Source organism: Silene latifolia, chromosome 11 (assembly GCF_048544455.1).
Source record: "Silene latifolia isolate original U9 population chromosome 11, ASM4854445v1, whole genome shotgun sequence".
In the NCBI taxonomy this organism is placed as follows: Eukaryota; Viridiplantae; Streptophyta; class Magnoliopsida; order Caryophyllales; family Caryophyllaceae; genus Silene; species Silene latifolia.
The window spans coordinates 52,537,740-52,547,403 of NC_133536.1; positions in this window are offsets into that span (position 1 = coordinate 52,537,740).

Below are 9,664 nucleotides of genomic sequence, written 5' to 3' on the forward strand. Positions count from 1 at the left end.
CGGTTCTTTGTTAAGCCGTTATCATATTTCACATATCAACAACGGTTGGACAGAATCCGTTTTAAAAAAAATTGTTTAATTATCTGTGATTTTCTAGTGTTTGTGATTTGACTCATGCATGCCCTGTAATTTTTACTTTTTTCTGATTCAAAGTTGCAGTATTGATTCTTTGACCGTATGTATAACACAAAAAGATAACGGTTCTTTGTTAAGCCGTTATCATATTTCATATATCAACAACGTTTTTTTGTAAATTCGTTGTCATATTACACCAGTAAACAACGGTTTTTCTTATAACCGTTTTAAATACAGATCCAAAACTGAAAAGTTTGTGGTTTTACCAATGCATGCCCTATTATTATTGGTTGTTTGACCATTATTCACCTCATGCATGCATGCACAATTAATACAAGTTTGAATGTAATGTATGGATGAAATTAATCCAATTAATTATAGCTTTATTATACTATAAATAGCATCATATTTCCTGTAACAATAAGAATCACTTTATTATTACTAACCTTTCTACTTCACTTTTTAAATAATCTACATATACATACATATCATAAATTAAAGAACGTCATCGTCTTCATCATCCGCAGTCGCACCTCCTCAGCAATCGGTAACCCGCTATGTTAACCCGATTACGTGCATAATTCACAATCTCCCAGTCATACGCGATGCTGCTGGGAAGCCAGCTACTAAGTCTCTTATCCCATTGAGGGACATCCTCATTGAGAATTGGTATTCAAATGTTAGGGCAATCTACCCGGCTTGGAATTCTAGTCGTGGGTTTCTTGGATATGCTCTGATCGTGTTTCGAGGGGATGGTATTGACGATTTTCGCCAAGCAAAACAACTCGCTGCAAGGTATGCATCATGTGACCATCAAAGGGGCAAAAGTAACTATTATAGAGACCACCCTAGGGATTGTTATGTTCATGCTGGGCCTCACTTATGGGTTGCCACCGCTGAGGACGCTCATCTGATGAGAAGAATCATTCCGTACAATTTTATTAATGTACCGAAATCATGGGAAGACGAAGAAGTGCCTCATTTTGATCCCCGTCTTGATGCCGATGTAGTAAGCATGATTTATAATCATGTTTATCCTCAGTACCCACCTCCTAGTCAAAATCATGTTAGGGTGTTTGATTAATGTACTAATTAGTTAGCTGTTTGTTTTTGTGTTTTTTTATTTTTTATTGTGTTTCCTTTTTTTCCCCTTGTTGTACTGTTTTTTTTACGCTATTGTATAATATGCTCGTTTTAATATATTGTTCTACTCTTTATTACATGCAAATGCTTATTAACATAGATTTTAAATAACTTGCGAACAGACAAATGAATGAAACAATAACATATAATATAATGACTACGGTAGTGCATAAAAACCGTGTTAGTTCACAAACACCTCTAAAAATAAATGGAAATTGGAAGATATTAATAAGAAAATTACAACGGTTCTTATAAGAACCGTGTTAAATTATGCAATTGCTGAATAACATTATTTTAAATAACCTTCTTTCTTTCTTTATTTCTTCATTTCTCTCTCTCTCTTTCTCTCTCTCTCTCTCTCTCTCTCTCTCTCTCTCATTCTCTCTCTCTCTCTCTCTCTCTCTCTTATTACTCAAATTATGTCAAGTGGTAGCTCTTCTTCTTCCTCTATTTCAACAGGGACATATAATTGCTCAGTTCCGGCAGCATTGCGGACTTCTTGTACTTCGCAAAATCCGGGAAGAAAGTTTCGTACATGAAAATTCTATAATCCCGAGACTAAAATGCGTGAATGCAATTACTTCAAGTAGGTTGATGAACCAATGACTGAGTGGCAGAGGAAGGTTATAAACAGGTTAGTGAATGAGAAAAAGAGCATGGATATTGAGATTACTCAAGTGAGAAATATACTATATCAATTTGAAGAATCGAAGGGGGGAAATGACAGTGAAATATTGAAGGCAAAAGAAGAATGCAAGAAGTTAACCATGGGTATCGTAGAACTCAAAAATAATGAGGCATGGCTTAAGTTAATTGTCAAATTTCTTCTTCTAATTGTTATTTACCCAGTTTATTATGTATGGTGGTAGTTTGTACTCTTTATGTGTAAACTTGTAATCCTTTAAATTAATGGAAATAAGCAAGATTTTCTACGAAACATATTGTAATTTGCTGGCATATACCAAATGATGCTTTATTTCTTGGCGGTAAAATCAAACACAATGAAATATAAAATAAAACGGTTATACCCAAACCGTTTTTAAGGACGTATACAATTATAACGGTTCAGGTCGTTGTTATGTATATAAAAATGATGCTTTATTTCTTGACGGGAAAATCAAACAACATGAAAATATTACAGACAACGGTTATTTATGACCCGTTGTAAATAGTACGAATAAATTACGGTTTCAAACAAAATCGTAGTCTGTTTGGAAACAAAATATTATGGTTTTTCTTATACCGTGCTTATTACTTTCCAATAGACAAGGTCTTGCAAGAAGTGTTGTATTATTCACACATATATACTCTGAGCTTCCCCTCCCCCACATAATATTCTCAAACATTAAACTTTCCCTCTACCACCAGCCTACCCATTGCCGTCGCCGTCGCAGTCATCGTCATCGTCATCATCGCTATTGTCGCCGCCAGATCAATCTGGATTCTCCTCTTTAAAGAAGTAATAAACTCTCCTCTCGGTAGATTTGTTTATTTTTATAAGTATGCCTTGTTATTATTTGTTTATTAATTTCTGCTTTAGATATGGTCCAAAAGCGCAAAAGAAACGGTGGAAATGCGTCAGGCGACGACTCAGGTGATGAGAATAATTTGCAACACACTTCGGGTCGATTGCGCCACAGGGTTTCCCTAGAAGCGATAAATTCAAAGATACCTAATCCTTTACAATGGGATAAAGATAGGGGCTGCTATATGGTGAGTATGTCGGGTATTTTGCGAGTTGGATTGGTTGTTGTGTAAGACAATATGTGCCTCTCGGTACGCCGCGTATCTGTGAACTGAGTCAAATACGGAACATCATGCTAATAAACAGAATAAAGGTATGTATATACAATAATAAATGTTTTAGTTGAAATTAAGTTACTACCTTATATGTGTATTAGCCGAAACACTTGTACCAACTATGCTCATCATATATGCAGTTAGCTTACGTTGTCCCCGAAAAGTATGATAAGTACCTAAAAACAAAGACAGGGGAAGCCCTCAGTTCTTGGAAGTTAAAGATGGCTGAGAATCACTTGTTCAAAGAAGTATACTTAGTTTAGGCAGTTTAAGAAGTATCCGTATGTCATTCAAGACCATTGGGATAGCTATATCGCTTATAGGCAGTCTGACAAGTTTAAGGTAACTTAATAATAATAATAAGTAAAGAAGTATACTTAGTTTAGTGTTTGGTCATGCTTACGTTTGTTGATACAATTTATTTGATGAAGGCTATGAGTGAGAGGAACAAGGCGAACATTTCAAAGAGAAAGACCGTCTTTTACGGCTCCCGAGGTGGTTATAGATTCATTAAGAAAAGTACTAGATAATTCTTATAGTATTAGACTATTAGGTGTTATAGTCGGATGTTATATATGTTCATCGTAATCATACATATTTTGAGAGGATATCAACCTGATGAATGAATTGTAGGCAAAGCTTGGAAAATTCAGTCGTCACGACGCTTGGGTGGAAGGTCACACTCCAAAGAATGGAAAGACGGAAACTGAATATGATAAGGACATTAAAGAGAAAATTGTAAGTTTGAATAAATATGTCACTCCTACCACTGGTAGTCGGAGTTATATAATTATGTGTTGCTTAATGGTTTTATGTGTATGTAGAGGATCTGTGAGAAGGAGGTACGAGAAGGAAAATGGAAGCTTGAAGGACGTGATGATAATCTTGCTAGGGCAATCGGTAAAGTAGAGCATCCAGGTCGTGTGAGAGGGGTATCGATGCATGTTGGTATCAGTAAGTATTTTGGGAAAACTACTCGAAGTGGTGATGATTCCAAAAAGGTAATCTATAAATACTGTATTTGAACCAACTTAATTTATAACTATATATGCTGACATTAATCCTACTACACAGCTACATAAAATAGCCAGGTTGATGATGAGAATGTTGGAACTTGGGAAAAGCCATCAGAAAAAGAGTTGGATATGGTTCAAGAGGTCATAAAGGAAGCAGATGAGGAGGAGGAGGAGGAGAAGGAGGAGGAGGAGAAGGAGGAGGAGAAGGAGGAGGATGAGGGGGAGGAAAAAGAGGTAATAATATTTATGTCTTATATATATATATACAATGTGATATGATTTGGAAAATCAGTACGTGCATGTTATATGGACAAGTGGTAATGTACAGAAGGAAGCCGATGAGGACATGGCAAGGGAGAAGGAAATGGCAAAGGAGACTCGGGTGGGAGCCGAGGATCAATATCAGGCAGTTGAAGAGGAAGCCAGTAAGGCCGTGACACAAGAAGAGATTGAGGTAGTTAATGATCAGACGTTCTTCTCTACACCGAAAAAGGTAATAGCTTCTAGTTTATAATTATTCATCTCAGTACAAGTTTTTTACTTATGAAATTTATTAAAGGTAGTGAATGTATGTGTACTAATTGATTAAAGCTGTCGTGAAGGGCGATTGCAAGGTGCCTTGTCCTCTGTTCTATTTACATGGGAAACAGAAAGTTGTTGTTGCCAGGGGATACGTGTTCGCTTACGTCCGGCTTCAACAAGTTAAGGTTCATGGTATATCCCTTCGTCACAATTGTAGTAAAGTGAAAGTGTCCCAATTATATAAAGACGAGTATGGGGAAGTACAAGTACCATTTCCTACTGAGGAGGTCACGTATTTGAAAGAAGCCCCGAGCTCTTATGTTCAATGGCCTAACAACCTCATCAATGTTAACATCCCTGAGGTACCTATACGCAGACGTTAATTATTACTTGTTCTTTAAATATATTAGGGTACGAATATTAACAAATCGTAAGTACTTTAATCTTTACATTTTCAGAAGTTAAGCAAAGTCATAGCAGCAGCTAAAGCAATTACTACTACGTCAACGGAAGTTGTTGCAGTCAAGCTTGCTTATGATTCTTATTATGAATCGTGTGATTATAAGAAAAAAATGAAAACTGCTTCGCTGATGGCTTTGCACAACCTTGTTGTAAAGAAGTCACCTAGAGAGGATGTAGTCATGATTAACATTGAACAGGAAATTATGGGCGCAGCTGATGTAGCCGTGTTGGACCCGAAGCAACTGATGGAATTCGTCAACCTTGACAATTTAGATGTTGTTCACATTTTGATTTGGATGAAGTAAGTTTTATTAATAAAACTATTTAGTCATTTTCATTTACGAATAATGATGTTTATTTAAATTATCAATTACAATAACATTCTTTGTTCCATGTGGCGTACTAGGTACATGAATAATCAGATCGCTAAGAATATGGTCCCATTTCACGCCTACGGATTCTTGAGTCCTAAGATGTTCTCTGTGCACAGAATTTCATACGAAGAACAAATCAATAGTATCGCTCGTCAGTTGATGTCGTCCAAAAAACTATGGCTTGCCCCCTACAATGAGAATATTTATGTATAGTACGTGATTATTGTAATGAATCACGGTTCTATAAATTTATTACTAACATGCTTAAATGCGTGTAAATGAACTAATAGTTCAATGTCCCAAATTGAATAGGAAGCATTGGGTGCTACTGGCAATCCAAGTGGAAACAAAAACAGTGTACTGGATTGTCTCTCGCGAAGGCAAACCATCTGACAGTTGTGTAAGGATGATAACTGAGTAAGTTTATAACCTTCAATAATGTCATTTGTTATTGTATGACTTGAGACATATATATATATGCAAATAATAATGGCATGTGTGTATATTTATGATTTAGTGTTTTTTATGCAAAAAAAGATTATGTCCACTTGGGAAATATGAAAGCGACGTTCCCAATTTTATCACGCCATTAGTAAGTGTATTCTTAATAATTACTCGTATCATTTAATTAATGTTTATGCGAGAGGTTGATTATCTAATTCAGCTGATTTGTGTGTGATTTATATAATAGTCTCCTAAAGCACCAGACGACAAACAATGCGGTTTTTACGTTTGCCGGTCCAAGTGGGAGGTTATCCACAGAAAACTATCTACCATTCCGATACGGGTTAATGTGATTTAAAAACTATTTCAGACGTAAATTGAGTTCAATTCTGTATACTTCCACCATGTATTACATCTATTTTGATTATGTATATTTTGAATTGTAGTTTCCACAAATACTCAACAAAGCTCCGGAATATTCGCCAGAGGACATCAACTAGATGAGAAATATGTGGGCCAGTTATGTTGTTTCATTAGCGAGGTCTCAATAGTTTTCTCATGCTTTATGTACGAGTGTGTATATATAGATCCATTGTGTATTGGTTTCTTTTGTTTTCTCAATAGCAGTTGTGTTTTGGTTGTTGATCATCTTGTTTTATCTTGTTTTTAAACTGGGTTTAATTGATTGCGGGGTGTAATATTTTGATACTGAGTTTGAATTTTTGCACGCATAATTTCTTTGAATGCTATTTTTCAAAGATTTGAAAAAAAATAGCATTTCAAAGAAAAGTCTAGAACAGGCTAAAATCATTTTTTTTAAAAAAAAAAAATTAAAAACGATAACGATTAAAAACAACCTGTTGCAAACAATTATTTGACAACGGTTTTATTTAGATAAATAACCGTTGACATATTTCCCTCCCATTCAAATCACCAAAAATATAAGATAACGAACGATAACCGTTGTCGAGTTCAAAAATTTTACAACGTTGTTGTAAGCAGAACCGTTAACAAATATTCATCAATATAAATAGATAACGGTTACATACCGTTGTCAACAGATGAATATTACAACGGTTTTGCACGCAATAAAGTCGTTGTTAAATTTTGACATTCAATTAAAGAAGATAACGAAATGAACCGTTATCATATAAAATATTTAATAACGGTTCTGGAACGATAAGACGTTGTCAATAGTAAACTACGACAACGGATTTGATACCATTCTTAAGATTTAACAACGGTTCTTGATGTTATTTAACGGTCGCTTGTTATTTGTACAACCGTTGTATATATTTAACAACCGTCGTTGCAATAACGCTCCCGTGTTTCTATTTAAAAACGGTAATTTGCATTATTTGACCGTTATTGGATGTCTTATTTGGCGTAGTGTGTAGACACAACATGATTATATGAATGAGACTCCATTATGCTATCACCATACCGGTACCGGAACACGCCCAAACGTACCCACAACCACCGGTGCCAGGGACACGCCCACGACACCACACCTCACACAAAGGTACCGAGACACGCCCATACGGTCCGAGTCCGGAAGCCAACTGGATCCCCTGCCATACGTCGTGCTTCAACCACACGAGTCCCTCCGTGACTCAAGTCATTAATGTGCATATCCCCCTTGGAGTGGGAAGCTCCATGGGGCGACCCGAGCGCAAGACGGTTTTCTAACCGACTTACGTCTCCTCAACAATCAAGTACCACCACCAAAGACTCCCAACTCAACACATTCACAACCATATAAGATAAATGGAAGAATAACATTAAACATATGACACTTTCATGAATCCAATCGCACTTGCTATGAATAATAACCCTTCAACTATTCACATGACATACCAACTGACTCATGAACATACTAACAAGAAAAGACACCCAAATATACATACACAATATTGAAACCGAGTAGGATAACCTACCTTTTAGCATAATTTATAAGCTAATCATAATCACTAAGTATCCATCTCATAAAACCGTCCCATCTTACATAAATCATATAATAACTATCACAATTCACTCTGGACTATAATATAACATAAAATCCCTTATTATTAGTCACTAATTACTCATTTTACATAACTAAATACTAGTTAATCTCTTTTAGTAAACCCTAACTAGAGATTAATCGTAAGACAAAGAGGAAAAAGGTGAGATTTCGACTTATAAAGGTAGATCGAGAATTTGGAGAGGTGTTCCACCATTAATACAAGCTTGAATGCTAAGGGAAAGGCATAGGGAGCATTTTAGAGAGAGGGGAGAGTGTTTTAGGGTAAGAAAGAAGAAGAAGAAGAAGAAGAATGAAGGGGATAGGGTTTGCATAGGATGAAATCCCGAAATATCCTCTCGGGAACAACACAGCAACACTCGACCGAGTGACTGGTTCACTCGACCGAGTGGAACTCACTCGATTGAGTATAACCTTACTCGACCGAGTGCCAACTGACTTGGTCCACTTAGGGTTCTACTCGGTCCATTGGAAGTCTACTAGGTCTAGTTTAGGTCTTACTTGGTCTCGTAGGAGGGGTCATCCTTTACTTCCGAGTATATGTGGGTTCCCTCGCGTGTCCCTAGGTCTTTTGTGGGTCCCAAATTATCCGAGTATTACAATTATATTTTGGGATATTCTATATGGTACCCCCTATTGTAACATCCCCACTTACCAAGGAGCTTTAACAAGACCTTCCCTAGTATGTAAGTGTAACACCTGTTGGAATATGTGTCCTCCGACAATAATGCGATCACGACTGTTGATCATGATGATCACATGTTTAAATCTCATTATAAAGAATACAATTGGGAAGTAATTTTTACTGTCAACTGATCAACATATATCGGTAATGATTGGCTGACTAGAGTTTGACATTACTGTCGTGCGACGGTGGTGATCAGTTGATCCCCTAAGTCATACCTATAGGGCAACACTCTTAATTGATCATTTAATTAATCGTATAACGTTACGAGTTAATTAAATTACTTGAAAATTGACGGACGATTTTGGAAGTAAAATTTACGTATCACATTGGAATTTGATTAAATGAGATACGGTCTGAGTAATCGAATTGTATTATTACTCAGATGAAATTATTGTTTAAAGAAACAATTAAAATGGAATGAATTATTATAAATACAATTTGTTGTGATTTATAATTGGTAAAATATTTTGGTACAAGTAATTATGAATTACTAAAGTCGATTTTTGTATATGACGTATTTTTTATTAATACGTTGATTTTTAATATGTTAAAAATACATAACAATTTTATGTTACATATGACATGTGACATATTGACAAATTTGACAAAAATAAAATGGGTTCCATTTTATGAAGGTGCCGAAATAAGGAGGAGGTTTAGGCTAATATTGTGTTTGTTTAATTAGTGGAGAACACAATCATTTACCCTAATTATATAGCCATGCACACCTAGTTTACATTGTGAAGACAAACAAAGGCATGCATTGGCTCCCCTACCCTCCTCCTACCCGGTTTCTTGACAAAGAAAGGCAAGGGTTTTTGCCTTATATTTTTGATTTAACAATACATAATTTTATTGTAAGATTCATTCATTCATTCACCATCAATATTTTAGAGAGATAAAAAGATTTCTCCTTCTTCTTCTCCTCTCTTAAACCGGTTTTTAAGAGACAAAATAAAATTATTTTGGGTCAATTTTCTACAAAGTTAATATTATCTAGTATTTATAATATTAATTTTAATTAAGAGTGTGCTTTGGGTATTTAGCTTTGGGAGAGATCCTACACTTGGATCTTAGTTCTTCCACTAAAGGAAAGCACAAGAACAAGAGAGAAAGG